The sequence below is a fragment of the Loxodonta africana genome, chromosome 15, assembly GCF_030014295.1.
Source record: "Loxodonta africana isolate mLoxAfr1 chromosome 15, mLoxAfr1.hap2, whole genome shotgun sequence".
Taxonomy (NCBI): Eukaryota; Metazoa; Chordata; class Mammalia; order Proboscidea; family Elephantidae; genus Loxodonta; species Loxodonta africana.
This window is the reverse complement of record NC_087356.1, coordinates 4,277,619-4,293,293: the sequence shown is the minus strand read 5'-3', so window position 1 is coordinate 4,293,293 and position 15,675 is coordinate 4,277,619. Positions and strand designations below refer to the sequence as shown.

Below are 15,675 nucleotides of genomic sequence, written 5' to 3'. Positions count from 1 at the left end.
TGAAATATGAAGGCGAAATTAAGATATTTACAGATAAACACAAGCTTAGAGAATTTGCAAAAACCAAACCAAAGCTACAAGAAATACCAAAGTAAATTGGTCAGAAAACCAATAATATCAGATACCAGCACAACACAGGGTCACAAAACAGAACATCCTGATGTCAATTCAAATAGGGAAATCACAAAAACAAGATTAATTAAAAAGAAAAATGTTCAAAACAGGGAATCATTGAAGTCAATATGTAAAAGATCACAATAATCAAAAAGAGGAACTAAATACAGGTGGCATAGAACTGCCATATGGAGAGGGATACAAGGCGATACAGGACAATACAAGTTAGGTTTTTACTTAGAAAAACGGGGGTATAAAGGTAACCGCAAAGAGGTATAACAACTCCATAACTCAAAATAAAAACCGAGAAAGATGTAACAACTCAGCAAACAAAGTCAAATACTATATGAAAATGAGGAACACACAATTTACAAAGAAAAACGTCTCAGCACAAAAAAGTAAGTGGAAAAATGAAATTGTCAACAACACACATAAAAAGGCATCAAAATGACAACACTAAACACATACTTCTCTATAATTACACTGAATGTAAATGGACAAAATGCACCAATGAAGAGACAGAGAGTCTCAGACTGGATAAAGAAACACGATCCGTCTATATGCTGCCTACAAGAGACACACCTTAGACTTAGAGACACAAACAAACTAAAACTCAAAGGATGGAAAAAAATATATCAAGCAAACAATAAGCAAAAAAGAGCAGGAGTAACAATATTAATTTCTGACAAAATAGACTTTAAAGTTAAATCCACCACAAAGGATAAAGAAGGACACTACATAATGATAAAAGGGACAATTGACCAGGAAGATATAACCATATTAAATATTTATGCACCCAGTGACAGGGCTGCAAGATACATCAAACAAATTTTAACAGAACTGAAAAGTGAGATAGACACCTCCACAATTATAGTAGGAGACTTCAACACACCACTTTCGGAGAAGGACTGGACGTCCAGTAAGAAGCTCAATAGAGACACGGAAGACCTACTTACAACAATCAACCAACTTGACCTCATTGACTTATACAGAACTCTCCACCCAACTGCTGCAAAGTATACTTTTTTTCCTAGTGCACATGGAACGTTCTCTAGAATAGACCACATGTTAGGTTATAAAACAAACCTTCGCAGAATCCAAAACATCAAAATATTACGAAGCATCTTCTCAGACCACAAGGCCATAAAAGTGGAAATCAATAACAGAAAAATTAGGGAAAAGAAATCAAATACTTGGAAACTGAACAATACCCTACTGAAAAAAGATTGGGTTATAGACATTAAGGAGGGAATAAGGAAATTCATAGAATGCAACGAGACTGAAAATACTTCCTTTCAAAACCTCTGGGACACAGCAAAGGCAGTGCTCAGAGGCCAATTTATATCGATAAATGCACACATACAAAAAGAAGAAAGAGCCAAAATCAGAGAACTGTCCCTACAACTTGAACAAATAGATAAAGTGAGCAACAAAAGAATCCATCAGGCACCAGAAGAAAACAAATAATAAAAATTAGAGCTGAACTAAATGAATTAGAGAACAGAAAAACAATTGAAAGAATTAACAAAGCCAAAAGCTGGTTCTTTCAGAATATTAACAAAATTGATAAACCATTGGCCAGACTGACTAAAGAAATACAGGAAAGGAAATAACCTGAATAAGAAACGAGATGGGCCACATCACAGCAAACCCAACTGAAATTAAAAGAATCATATCAGATTATTATGAAAAATTGTACTCTAACAAATTTGCAAACCTGGAAGAAATGGATGAATTCCTGGAAAAACACTACCTACCTAAACTAACACAATAAGAAGTAGAACAATTAAATAGACCCATAACAAAAAAAGAGATTGAAACGGTAATCGAAAAACTCCCAACAAAAAAAAGCCCTGGCCCGGACGGCTTCACTGCAGAGTTCTACCAAACTTTCAGAGAAGAGTTAACACCACTACTACTAAAGGTATTTCAAAGCATAGAAAATGATGGAATACTACCTAACTCATTCTATGAAGCCACCATTTCCCTGATACCAAAACCAGGTAAAGACATCACGAAAAAAGAAAATTACAGACCTATATCCCTCATGAACATAGATGCAAAAATCCTCAACAAAATTCTAGCCAATAGAATTCAACAACATATCAAAAAAATAATCCACCATGACCAAGTGGGATTTATACCAGGTATGCAAGGCTGGTTTAATGTTAGAAAAACCATTAATTATATGGTGGATTACATTATTAATGTAATCCACCATATAAGTAAAACAAAAGACAAAAACCACATGATCTTATCAATTGATGCAGAAAAGGCATTTGACAAAGTCCAACACTCATTTATGATAAAAACTCTCAGCAAAATAGGAATTGAAGGAAAATTCCTTAACATAATAAAGGGCATCTATACAAAGCAACAGCCAGCATCACTCTAAATGGAGAGATCCTGAAAGCATTTCCCTTGAGAACGGGAACCAGACGAGGATGCCCTTTTTCACCACTCTTATTCAACATTGTGCTAGAGGTCCTAGCCAGAGCAATTAGGCTAGACAAAGAAATAAAGGGCATCGGGACTGGCAAGGAGGAAGTAAAATTTTCTCTATTTGCAGTTGACATGATCTTATACACAGAAAACCCAAAGGAATCCTCCAGAAAACTACTGAAACTAATAGAAGAGTTTGGCAGAGTCTCAGGTTATAAGATAAACATACAAAAATCACTTGGATTCCTCTCCATCGACAAAAAGAACATTGAAGAGGAAATCACAAAATCAGTACAATTCACAGTAGCCCCCAAGAAGATAAAATATTTGGGAATAAATCTTACCAAAGATGTAAAAGACCTATACAAGGAAAACCACAAAGTACTACTACAAGAAACTAAAAAGGACCTACTTAAGTGGAAAGACATACCTTGCTCATGGATAGGAAGACTTAACATAGTAAAAATGTCTATTCTACCAAAAGCCATCTATACATACAATGCACTTCCGATCCAAATTCCAATGTCATTTTTTAATGTGATGGACAAACAAATTACCAACTTCATATGGAAGGGAAAGAAGCCCCGGATAAGTAGAGCATTACTGAAAAAGAAGAAAGTGGGAGGCCTCACTCTACCTGATTTTAGAACATATTATACAGCCACAGTAGTCAAAACAGCCTGGTACTGGTACAACAACAGGCACATAGACCAATGGAACAGAATTGAGAACCCAGATATAAATCCATCCATATAAGAGCAGCTGATATTTGACAAAGGCCCAGTGTCAGTTAATGGGGGAAAAGGTAGTCTTTTTAACAAATGGTGCTGGCATAACTGGATATCCATTTGCAAAAAAATGAAACAGGACCCATACCTCACACCATGCACAAAAACTAACTCCAAGTGGATCAAAGACCTAAACATAAAGACTAAAACGATAAAGATCATGGAAGAAAAAATAGGGAGAACGTTAGGAGCCCTAATACAAGGCATAAACAGAATACAAAGCATTACCAAAATTGACAAAGAGAAACCAGATAACTGGGAGCTCCTAAAAATCAAACACCTATGCTCATCTAAAGACTTCACCAAAAGAGTAAAAAGACCAGCTACAGACTGTGGAAAGAATTTTCAGCTATGACATCTCTGACCAGCGCCTGATCTCTAAAATCTATATGATTCTGTCAAAACTCAACCACAAAAAGACAAACAACCCAATCAAGAAGTGGGCAAAGGATATGAACACTCACTTCACTAAAGAAGATATTCAGGCAGCTAACAGATACATGAGAAAATGCTCTTGGTTATTAGCCATTAGAGAAATGTAAATTAAAACCACGATGAGATTCCATCTCACTCCAACAAGGCTGGCATTAATCCAAAAAACACAAAATAATAAATGTTGGAGAGGCTGCAGAGAGATTGGAACTCTTACACACTGCTGGTGGGAATGTAAAATGGTACAACCACTTTGGAAATCTATCTGGTGTTATCTTAAAAAGTTAAAAATAGAACTGCCATACAACCCAGAAATCCCACTCCTCGAAATAAGAGCCTTCACAGGAACAGATATATGCACACCCATGTTTATTGCAGCTCTGTTTACAATAGCAAAAAGCTGGAAGCAACCGAGGTGTCCATCAACAGATGAATGGGTAAATAAATTGTGGTATATTCACACAATGGAATGCTACGCATCGATAAAGAACAGTGACGAATGTGCGAAACATTTCATAACATGGAGGAACCTGGAAGGCATTATGCTGAGTGAAATTAGAGGCAAGAGGACAAATATTGTATAAGACCACTATTATAAGATCTTGAGAAATAGTATAAACTGAGAAGAACACATACTTTTGTGGTTACGAGGTGGGGAGGGAGGGAGGATGGGAGAGGGTTTTTTACTGATTAGTTAGTGGATAAGAACTGCTTTAGGTGAAGGGAAGGACAATACTCAATACATGGAAGGTCAGCTCAACTGGACTGGACCAAAAGCAAAGAAGTTTCCAGGATAAACTGATTGCTTCAAAGGTCAGCGGAGCAAGGGTGGGGGTTTGGGGACCATGGTGTAAGGGGACTTCTAAGTCAACTGGCAAAGTAATTCTATTATGAAAACATTCTGCATCCCACTTTGAAATGTGGCGGCCGGGGTCTTAAATGCTAACAAGCGGCCATCTAAGATGCATCAATTGGTCTCAACCCACGGGGATCAAAGGAGAGTGAAGAACACCAAGGTCACACAATAACTATGAGCCCAAGAGACAGAAAGGGGCACATCAACCAGAGACTTACATCATCCTGAGACTAGAAGAACTAGTTGGTGCCCGGCCACAACAGATGACTGCCCTGACAGGGAGCAGGCGATCAGTGGGATGCAGACCCCAAATTCTCACAAAAAGACCATACTTAATGGTTTGACTGAGACTAGAGGAATCCAGGCGGTCACGGTCTCCAAACCTTCTGTTGGCCCAGGACAGCAACCATTCCCGAAGACAATTCATCAGACATGGAAGGGACTGGACAGTGGGCGGGAGAGAGATGCTGATGAAGAGTGAGCTATGTGTATCAGGTGGACACTTGAGGCTGTGTTGGCATGTCCTGTCTGGAGGGGGGATGGAAGGATAGAGAGAGTTGGAAGCTGGCAAAATTGTCACGAAAGGAGAGACTGGAAGGGCTGACTCATTAGGGGGAGAGCAAGTGGGAGTATGGAGTAAGGTGTATATAAACTTATATGTGACAGTCTGACTTGATTTGCAAACATTCCCTTGAAGCTCAATAAAAGTTAAAAAAAAAAAAAAGGAAACCAAAAACTCAGAGAAGAAAGGAGTCTACAGAACTAATAGTCGACACGAACCACAGCTCTTCATCTATCATGAAACCAGAAGAACTAGATGGTGCCCGGCTACTACTACTGACCGTTCTGACCAGGGCCACAATAGATGGATCCGTATAGAATGGGAGAGAAATGTGGGAAAAAATTCAAACTCTTAAAAAATCCAGACTTATTAGGGCAGTTGAGAAACAACAGATTGGCTCATAAAATAAAGAACATGAACCATGAGTAATGAAATCATATGTAGGAGACCAAATGGTCAAAAATTATTCTAAAGTGAAGATAAGAAGGCAAGGAGGCGGGGAAACTAGAATACAGGAAATAGTACAACCAGAACAGAATAAATGGGAATAATGACACATTATGAAAAATGTAACCAGTATCTTTCAAAGACTATGTATATAGGTTCAAACTGATAAGAGCAACTCGAAAAATTAGATAGGCACCATAGGGGGCAGTGAATTTATGTTATTGGAGAAGGAACAATGCAGAAAAGGAGGGTGAGAATGATTGCACAATTCAGGGAATGTAATCCATGTCACTAGATGGTACTTGTAGAAACTGTTGAATTGGTTTATGTCTTGCTGTGTATATTCTCAACAACAAAATAAATAAAATTTCTAAAAAACATAAAAAAAAAGTTTCCAGGCAATAGATTTTGGAGTTCCTCGAGTCTCAATGTATCCAGTAAGTCTAGTTTTCATAAGAATTTAAAGTTCTATTCCACATTTTTCCTCCTTTTGATCAATATCCATCTATTGGGTCCTTGATCAGAATGTTCCGGAATGGTAGCCAGGCTCCATCTGTTTCTTCTGGTCTCATGGCAAAGGCGGTAGTACTTCATGGATGCAATTAGACCTGCAGTCCGTTTCCTCCTCTGATTCCTGGTCTCCTTTCTCTGCTGTGATTAATCATCTTCACACTTGCTTCAACCCTACCTCTGTCATTGGAACTGCTCTGTACAAATCACCAAAATTCATTATTTTGAAAATGTGTTATCAAGTACTGCCACCTTTGTGCTGGGCACTTTTTGAGGCACTAGGGATATAAAAGGAGCCCTGGTGGCACAGTGGTTAAGAGCTCGGCTGCTTAACAAAAGGTTGGCCGTTCAAATCCACCGGCTGTCCTTGGAAACCCTATGGGGCAGTCCTATAGCATCCCTATGAGTTGGAATCTACTCGATGGAAACGGGTTGGTTTTTGGCTTTTAGTGGCAATACCTCCAAAGCTAATGTAGGGAAAGCAGCAACTCCAGCATGCTTGCTTGTAATCATGAGGTGGACTGTTGACCCCTTCCTACGTTTAACTCCTAGACTGGCCTGATGGGTAATTTTGCAGAACCCCCATTTAACTGTTTCAGTTTAGCAAAGAGAAGAAGGAAAGATCAGTTTTCTCTGCTTTAACACGGTTTCTTTGCCAACCTTCAGCTGTTCTATGAAGAGCTCTGTACAGGCTTCGGGGTAGGGTGAGGGGGTACGGGGCAACTGCTAAGACTACTTGTTCTTAAGATTCTAATAACTGTTTGGGAAAGACATACCCAGAAAACATAAGTGGCTGAGTGAGATGTTTTATAGTCAATATACACGGAGTCCCAATGAAGAGGTGAGCACTACGGGGTGGAGAACACAGGGAGAGCCTCCCAGAGAACGTGGGATTCAAGATGAGACTTAAACCTGTCTTTTGTGTGTGCGTGTGTGTATGCGTGCGTGCGTGCGCACGTGGGTATTACGTGAAAGTTTACAGAGCAAATCAGGTTCCCATTCCATAGTCTGTACGTAAAGTGTTTCATAGCTTTGGTTTCATTCCCCACGATGTGTCAGCACTCTCTCCATGTCCGCTTTGGGTTCCTTGTGTCTTTTCACCCTGATTTTCTACTCTTTCCTGTGTTCTCATCCGTGCTTTTGGGCAAATATTGCCCTTTTGATCTCATATAATTGATTTGTTCTAAGGAACACGTTCCTTTTAGGTGTTTTAAACGTGTCTTTAGTTAAATGAAGAAAAGGGTGAGGGCAGAGCCTATGAGCAGAAGATACAATGTTTCTAAGTGTCTGTGTAAAGAATGGGAATAGTTTGACTTTCATAGAGGAGTTCTAGGAAGTATCGAGGAGATACATTTGGAGAGGTGGAGAGGGACCAAATTATGAAGAACTCTGAATGCCAGGCAGGTTTCCAAAAAAAACCCCAAAACCCGTTGCTGTTGAGGCGCTTCTGACTCCTAGCGAACCTGTAGGACAGAGCAGAACTGCCCCATAGAGTTTACGCGGAGCGCCGGGTGGATTCGAGCTGCCGACCTTTTTGGTTAGCAGAAACAGCTCTTAACCACTGTGCCACCAGGGTTTCCAGGCAGGTTTAGCTTACATTATAGATGGTGGCTATTTAACGTGTGATCCTTGTACCGGCCGCGTGGGGATTACCAGGCCACTTCTCAGAAGTGCAGAATCTCAGGCCTCATGTCAGTAAGAATCTACATTTTAACATTTCCAAGTTTGTTAGTATGTTCGTTAAAATTTGAAAAGTACTGCCATAGGGAGGAGTCATTTAATTCTGTTATCCTAAGTCAAATGTTTGTAATTAGAAACACAGTTTTCAACAGAAACTATGTGAGAAATGATAGATAGGATTTCAGTCTAGCCCATAATAATTTGAAATATTCTGTGAGATCTAATATTGAAGTTCTGAGGTTCCGGGCGGGGGAGTAACTGCTGGAATGAAGATCAGAAAAGCCAGTATGTGTCTCGTCTTGGGAAAGGACAAAAGGGAAATGAATCTGCCGGGCTGGCTAAGTGCTGGGTCACACAGGGCGAAACGTAAGCCAGTGACTGGGGGGATCCTGATTCTGTAGTTCCCTGAAGACTAGATTTTGGAGAACAGCAGCAGTGTTGCAGGAAAGATCTAGGATGCTTGTAGGAAATTCCCTCTTCCTTAACATAATTGCAGCTTTAATTCCGGGAAAGAAAAAAAAATTATTTCCCCAAATTGCACAATTTTTAAGATACATTGTTGCACCTGTCAAGTTAAAAAAGCATAATGCAGAGGAGTATGGATAGGATAGTACAGTGAATTTTTCACATTTGTTATTTTGCACATGTGCAAATATATCTGTAAGGTAAATCTCTAGAAATTAAATTATTTGGACAAAAGCTATGTGTATTTGTAAGTTGGTTCCATTTGTAACGGAAGATTTTACAAAATTACTCTTCTTGAGTATCAGTTTATGCTGCCACCAGTAATGTGTAAGAATGCTTAGTTATATATCCACCTTTTTGATCTTTGCCATTCGATGGTTAAAAATGGGTAGTCTCTCAGTGTAGTTTTAATTTTATTACTCTCCAGGGTGATTGGACGTCTTTAGATATATTTAAGAGACTTTTCTTTTCTGTGAAGTCTCCCTATTCTTTACCTGTTTTTCTATGATAGTATTTATTTTTATTTATGGAATTTTAAAAACTATTAGGGAACTTAGCTGTGTGTGGTATGTGACAGCAAACCTCCAGCTAGTGGCTGCGGTATTGGACAACATGGGACAATGCCTGTTGTTGTTGTTACCTGCTTTCAAGTCCACCAGACACATGGTGACCCCATGTACGACAGAACGAAACACTGCATGGTCCTGCCACATTCCCATGATCGCTTGTGGATCGGACCGTTCAGATCCACAGGATTTTCATTGGCCGATTTTTGGAAATAGATAGCCCGGCCTTTCTTCCTAGTCCACCTTAGTCTGGAAGCTCCACTGAAGCCTGTTCAGTGTCCTAGCAATGTGGAAGCCCCCACTGATGGGCAGTTGCTATGCATGGGGTACGTGGGCCAGGAATGAAGCTCAGGTGTCTTATGTGGGCTGCGAGAACTCTGCCACCAAACTACCAACAAAAGCCTCCTTTTGTTGCTGACCAAGATTTCCTTAGAACAGCGATTACTGTGGGGAGAGGGTGGGGTAGGGCTTGTTTGGAAAATCATATTCAATATACAGCCTTATATTTGGATAACAAAAAAGTTCTATATTATACAATTTTAAGGTATTAAAGCTTGGTGAAATCCTCTTAGCCGGTGGAACATGAATAAAAACCATTGAAAAACATATCTGAGAATATTGTTAATTTTCAAAATTTATTGATTGCTAGAAATCTCAGAGCTGTTTTAAACCGAGTATTGTTTTCCATTCTCCCCAACAGGTTACCACCAAAGAACATGATTTTGGTCTAGGGGCTCCGGTTTCTGAAGTTGAAAAATACCAGAATACTCTCCAACTAGAACAAGAAGTGAAAAACCAAGACAGATTCATCTATACACTGAAATTACAGGTTACATTTAGTTTATATACATATTTCCCTGCATTAATTTGGGATAAAAAACCCAGACCCAGTGCTGTCCAGTCGATGGAGGGGCTATTTTAAAACAAGGAGATGGAGAATAAATTATTGCTAATTCAGTATTCGTTTCAATCTTAGGAGTCTAAAATACATTCAATTGTTATGTTAATCACTTTGATACACATAGATTCCAAGGCAATGAGTGCAACTGTTTGCCAAGTGTTGTTTCAAGTGCTTTCAAGTACATAATCTTACTTAGTCATCCCCAGCCTTGTGAAATAGTGATGTTATTTCCAGTTTACAAACATGGAAGCTGAAGTTCCAGGAAGTTAAATGTTCGACTAATGAGTGACAGAGCTAAGATTTGAACCCAGTTCTTTGAACTCCAAGTTCAGCATTCTTTCTATTCTCCTAGTGCCTGACACGTGGTGTACTATTAATAAAGGCTATTAGAAAAGGAGGAGCCCTGGTGGCGCAGTGGTTAAGAGCTTGGCTGCTAACCAAAAAGGTGGCAGTTCGAATCCACTGGCCACTCCTTGGAAGCCCCATGGCGGAGTTCTGCTCTGTCCTGTAGGGTTGCTATGAGTTGGGATTGCCTTTTTTTGGTTTTATTAGAAAAGGAAGGAGCCCTGGTGGTGCAGTGGTTAAGTGCTCAGCTGCTAGCCAAAAGGTTGGTGGTTCAGACCCATCAGCTGTGCTGTGGGAGAAAGATGTGGCAGTCTGCTTCCGTAAAGATGACAGCCTTGGAAACTCTATGGGGTAGTTCTGCTCTGTCCTGTAGTGTCACAATGAGTTGGAGTCGACTCCACAGCACACAACAACAACATTAGAAAAGCGTTCCCCTCCTGGGAAAATGGAGTAGATGTTTCCCTATTCCCCCTGCTAAGTACAACTAAAAACCCTGAACGTTACATATAAAACAAGTGTAAGAAGACCCTGAAAGGTGGAGAGAAGAAGAGACCAGCTAGGGACCTCAAGACACAAGGAACAACACGTTGGTGAGTGCCCTGGATTTTCTTTTTGCTCCATCTATCCCAGGGTGCTGGTAAAGCTGACAACATGGGCAAAGCCTGCCCTTTCTAGCCAACGCACCAAGAGGGGCCGCCTAGTAAGGCAGGCAGCTTTTAGACAATTACTCCTGTACTTCCAGCAGACGCTGCAGAAAAAAAACCCTACAGCCCCACCCCCACCTGCAACAGCCAAGTAAAGATCCCAAACTTCACCCTTGCCAGACAGTAACAAGACACCCCAACCACGCCTCTCCTCTTTTCTCCCAGCCATGGTGGCATCAAAGGAGGCTGAGTGAGGACCCAGGATTTTCATCCTTGCCAGATTGTAAGGAGACCCCCAACCGTGCAGTGTCAGGAGACCACATGGGGAGCACAGACATCCACCCCCACCTTCTAGAGAAGAGCCCTCTTACCTCCTCCTTGAGTTGGTTTTAGGAGACCTAGTACAGAGTCAGGACTTTACCGCCTCTCAGCAGTAAGGAGGCCGCCCATTCATGGTGTCAGAGGAGAAATGTGGGGAGCAGTAACAAGGTGCCTCTGTACTTCTTCCCCAGGGGGTGTCAACAGAGGCCTAGTGGGGTACCTGAGCTCCCACTTCTGCTTTGCAGTAACGGGGAGCCATTTCTCCCGAGGTGCCAGTGGAGGCTGAGTGGAGAACCTGAAGTTGTGCCCTGACCTAGCAGTAAGAAGACAGCGTACCCCTTTCCTAGCTGGAGCAGTGCCACAGGAGGCCTGCTGAAACACCAAATTTAAATTAGATCCAGAGTCTTGTAATACCAGAGCTTAATGATTTGCCATCCCAAGAACCAGGAAGATCACAGCTTAAGGAGAAAACACAGTCAAGAGACACCAATACTGAGATGAAACAGGTGTTAAAATTCCTGACAAGGATTTTAAGGTGGCCTTCATATAAATGCTTCAGAAAGCTGTTATGAACACCCTTGAAACAAATGAAAAAATAGAACATCTTAGCAAATAAATAAAACATACGAAGAAGAACCAAATAGAAATTTTAGAACTAAAAAATAGAGTGAAATCAATGCATGGGCTTAGCAGCAGAATGGAGAGGAGAGAGGGATGAATAAGTGAACTTGAGAATAGAAAAATAGAAATTACCCAGCCCTAACAACACAGAGAGGTTAGACTGAAAAACAAAACAGTGAAACCAACCAACCAGCCAAAAAAATGAACAGCATCATAACTATTTGATGAGAAAGGAAGAATATTTACGGATGATGTGATCATCCACATGGAAAATCTCATGAAATCTGCAGCACAAAAACTGGTGAGTTCAGCAAGGTCATAGGATACAAGATGAACATATAAAAGTTGTGTTTCTATATATTAGCAATAAACATATGGAAACAAAAACTAAATATATGGTACCATCTATAGTTACTCAAACAGGAGATGGAATCCTTAAGTGTGAGTCTAACAAAACACGTATGTAACTTGTATGCTAAAAACTACAAAATGCTAATGAAAGCAATCAAAGAAGATCTAAATAAATGGAGAGACATGTCTCGTTCTTGAATTGGAAGCCTCAGCATAGTAAAGATGTCAGTTCTCCCCAAACTGAGGTACAGGTTTAACACAGTTCCTCTAAAAATCCTGGCATGGCTTTTACACGTGTTAATGAGATTTTTCTAAGATGTATGTGGGAAGGCAAAGGGCCTAGAACAGCCAAAACAACTTCGAAGAAGAGTAAAGTGGGAAGAATCATTCTCCACCTCTCTGTACTGTGTTTGCAACTTCCTGTGAATCTTCAATTAACATCAAAATAAAAAGTTTTAAAAAAGCTACTTTTTGAGTACCTGTTATTTGCAAGAAATGTTACTTGAGCTTTTATATAATCTCTCTAGCTACAGTTCTGTAAATTCTCTGTATTTAGCAGATGAGATTCAGTAGGCTCACATTCATTTCTTGTGAACTCAGATTTATCTCTCAGAATCAAAGGGAATAGGGTATGGTAAATTACCCAAGGCTGCATAATTGTAAAGAAATGAAACGATTTAAGCCTAAGTCTGCCTCAGTCCAGAGCTCACAGTCTTTCTACTGCCCTCTACTGCCTCTCCTGAAGTATTTGTGTCTTGAAACTGAGTAAAAGCAGGGTTTGAGTTCAGAGGTAAGGTGAGTGTCGTAAATTTATTATTTATTTATTTAACAATATATTGAATACCATCTGCTAGATAGATATTAAATAATACAGAAATGGAGAGTTACGTTGATACAGAAATGAGAGACATGGCCCTCCCCTCAAGTTGCTTAGAATGTAGTGGAGGGAACGAACGATTACATCTCATAAAACACAGCAACAGCCCATGTAAGAGGCTTTGTGGGAGCCCAGAGAGGAGAGGCATTTAACCTCTGCTGGCGCAGTGGAAGGTGGGCAGGCATTTTCAAGGTGTTCTTGTTGAGAAGTGTGCCTGGAGTAATCCGGCACAGCGGAAGCCACGAACAAAGACAAAAAGGCACAGAGACAGATACAGTGAAGTTCTCCTGTTTGTTTACCCCACATCCCGTAGTTTATAAAATATACTAGTAACGGAAGTAGCTTAGATATTAAGGGTAGAGGAAAACTTAGGGAACGCCTGAGGTGAGGATAGCAAACGTACAGGAAAGCATCGCGCAGTTTCCCTAAGGTGGCTGGAGGTGGGCTGCAGATGTTACTGTAGAATCACTAGAGGCACATGCAAGAAAGAACTAGCAGTTAAAGAACCGACGGTCCGTGAGGTAAGAGCAAACTAGACATCTGAGAGAAGTATGTTTTTGTACTGAAATTGAGACCTGATCAAAGTTTTTTCTTAAGATTCTCAGTGACTCCCACAGAGTAGGGTTAAGAATGAGTTAGTGCGATGGTTTCTTGTAGCATGTCTGGCGGTTAGGCATATACTGGGGATGGTGGGAAATTTTGCTGGTCAGGTCAGTAGGGCTCTGATCACTAATGCCGTTTTTTTCCCGTCTTATTCTAAGTCTCACGAGATACCATAAGGTCACAAGCATTACCTTAAATTTGTCTTTTCGAAGATTTTCTGGCAGTACAGGGGAGAGGCCAAGAGAGGAGAAGAGAGGTGGTGCTGTAACTCAGGCTCCTGTGATAAACAGCCCAACTAAGGCAATAGCAAGTGCATTTACACTTTCCCTTCTTGTGGTTTTAAAATTCTTAACAAGTTTCCTTCTGTCTTGGATTTGAAAATTCGACTTCTTAAGCTCACAAGTTACCTGACAGCTCCAAATCCCACAAGATAATGTGCCTTACAAAATACCAAAGCCAAGGTTGGATTAAAATAGTGGCTTTTATTATGCTTATTTGTGTGTATTTATTGAGTATAATAATGACATCATAGCATATTTAGTTACAAGCAATTTCTGGCCTTTAGGATACTTAATAGTGACAAATTATATTTTTAAAGAAAACTGTTGATTTTGATGGTTTGGAAGGAGATACCCCATAGTTATTTGAAGAAGGCAAAGTCAGGGTAAAAATAATTTTACAACTAAGAGATCAGGGATGTAGCAATTTTAGATGCTCCTTAAAGACAGAGACTGTTCCTTGTTTTGTTTCGTTTCGTTTTTTTTGTACATTTTCCGCAGCTACCAACACAGTGCCTTGCACCAGAGTAGGGGTTAAATGCACAATGAGAGACAGATACTATGGAAAAGGACCTTTGTGCCACCATGTTACCCCATAGATATCTCCATTACGGCACTTAACATGTATTACAATTCTCTGTTCATGTATTTCATCTAAACAATAAGTTCCCAGAGGGCAGATACCTAACCTATTTTGTATCTTTGGAATTTAACATAGTTCCTGGCATGTAATTGTGCTTCAGTGGGTGTCTTAGTTATCTAGTGTTGCTGTAACAGAAATACCACAAGTGGATGGCTTTAACAAACAGAAGTTTATTTTCTCACAGTTCCAGAGGCTAGAAGTCTGAAATTAGGGTGCCACCACTAGGGACAGGTTTTCTCTCTCTGTAGCCTCTGGAGGAAGATACTTGTCTTTTGGAGCTTCTGCTCCTGGGTGATGGTCATGTGGTTGGGCATCGCTCTCCCCACATCTCTGCCTCCTAGCTTCCTTGTTTAATCTCTTTTATATCTCAAAAGAGATTGACTCAAGATAAACCCTACGCTAATCCTGCCTCATTAACATAACAAAGATACCCCGTTCCCAGATGGATTATAATCATAGGCATACTGTCAGGGATTGAATTTGTGTCTCTGCGAAATATCTGTCCGCTTGGCTAGGCCGTGATTCCCAGTACTGTGTGATTGCCCACTCTCGTGTCACCTGGTGTGATTTTCCTGTGTTGTAAATCCTGTCACTATGATGTAATGAGGTGGATTAGTGGCAGTTATATTGATGAGATCTACAAGATTAGATTGTGTCTTAAACCGACCTGTTTTGAGATATTAAAGAGAGAAGCAAGCAGAGAGACATGGGGACTTCACTTCACCAAGAGAAGCACCGGGAGCATAGCGTGTCCTTTGGACCCAGGGTCCCTGTGCTGAGAAGCTCCTTGCCCAGGGGAAGACTGATGACAAGGGCCTTCCTCCAGAGCGGACAGAGAAAGTCTTCTCCTGGAGCTGACGCCCTGAATTTGGACTTGCAGCCTACTAGGCTGTGAGAGAATAAATTTCTCTTTGTTAAACCCATCCGCTTGTAATATTTCTGTTATAGCAGCTCTAGATGACCAAGACACAAACCAAAAAAACCCAAAACCAATTTTTTGTCCATTGCCATTGAGTCGATTCCAACTCATAGCAACGCCTACAGGACAGAGTAGAAGTGCCCTGTAGGGTTCCCAAGGAGCAGCTGGTGGATTCGAACTGCCAACGTTTTGCAGTCAAGCTCTTAAGCACTGCGCCATCAGGGCATTCAGTCCATAACAACGGGTCTGTATATATCTTTCTTTAAAGGCGTTTGGATACCTCAATGACAGCAAGGCCCTTTCACCCTTT

At 40.5% G+C, this 15,675-nt stretch overlaps 1 protein-coding gene across 4 annotated transcripts in view; it reads left to right on the top strand.

Moving 5' to 3' along the window:
- TSGA10 (testis specific 10) overlaps positions 1–15,675 on the top strand; it is a 139,099-nt gene that overhangs the window by 5,407 nt on the left and 118,017 nt on the right. For 3 of the 4 annotated variants that reach the window (XM_023552546.2, XM_023552547.2, XM_023552548.2), the window contains exon 2: positions 9,563–9,691. The gene's annotated coding sequence lies outside the window, so the exon portion shown is untranslated. Of the gene's footprint in view, positions 1–1,985; positions 9,692–15,675 lie in introns of those variants that run through there. The other variant, XM_064268448.1, reaches the window with a different exon arrangement.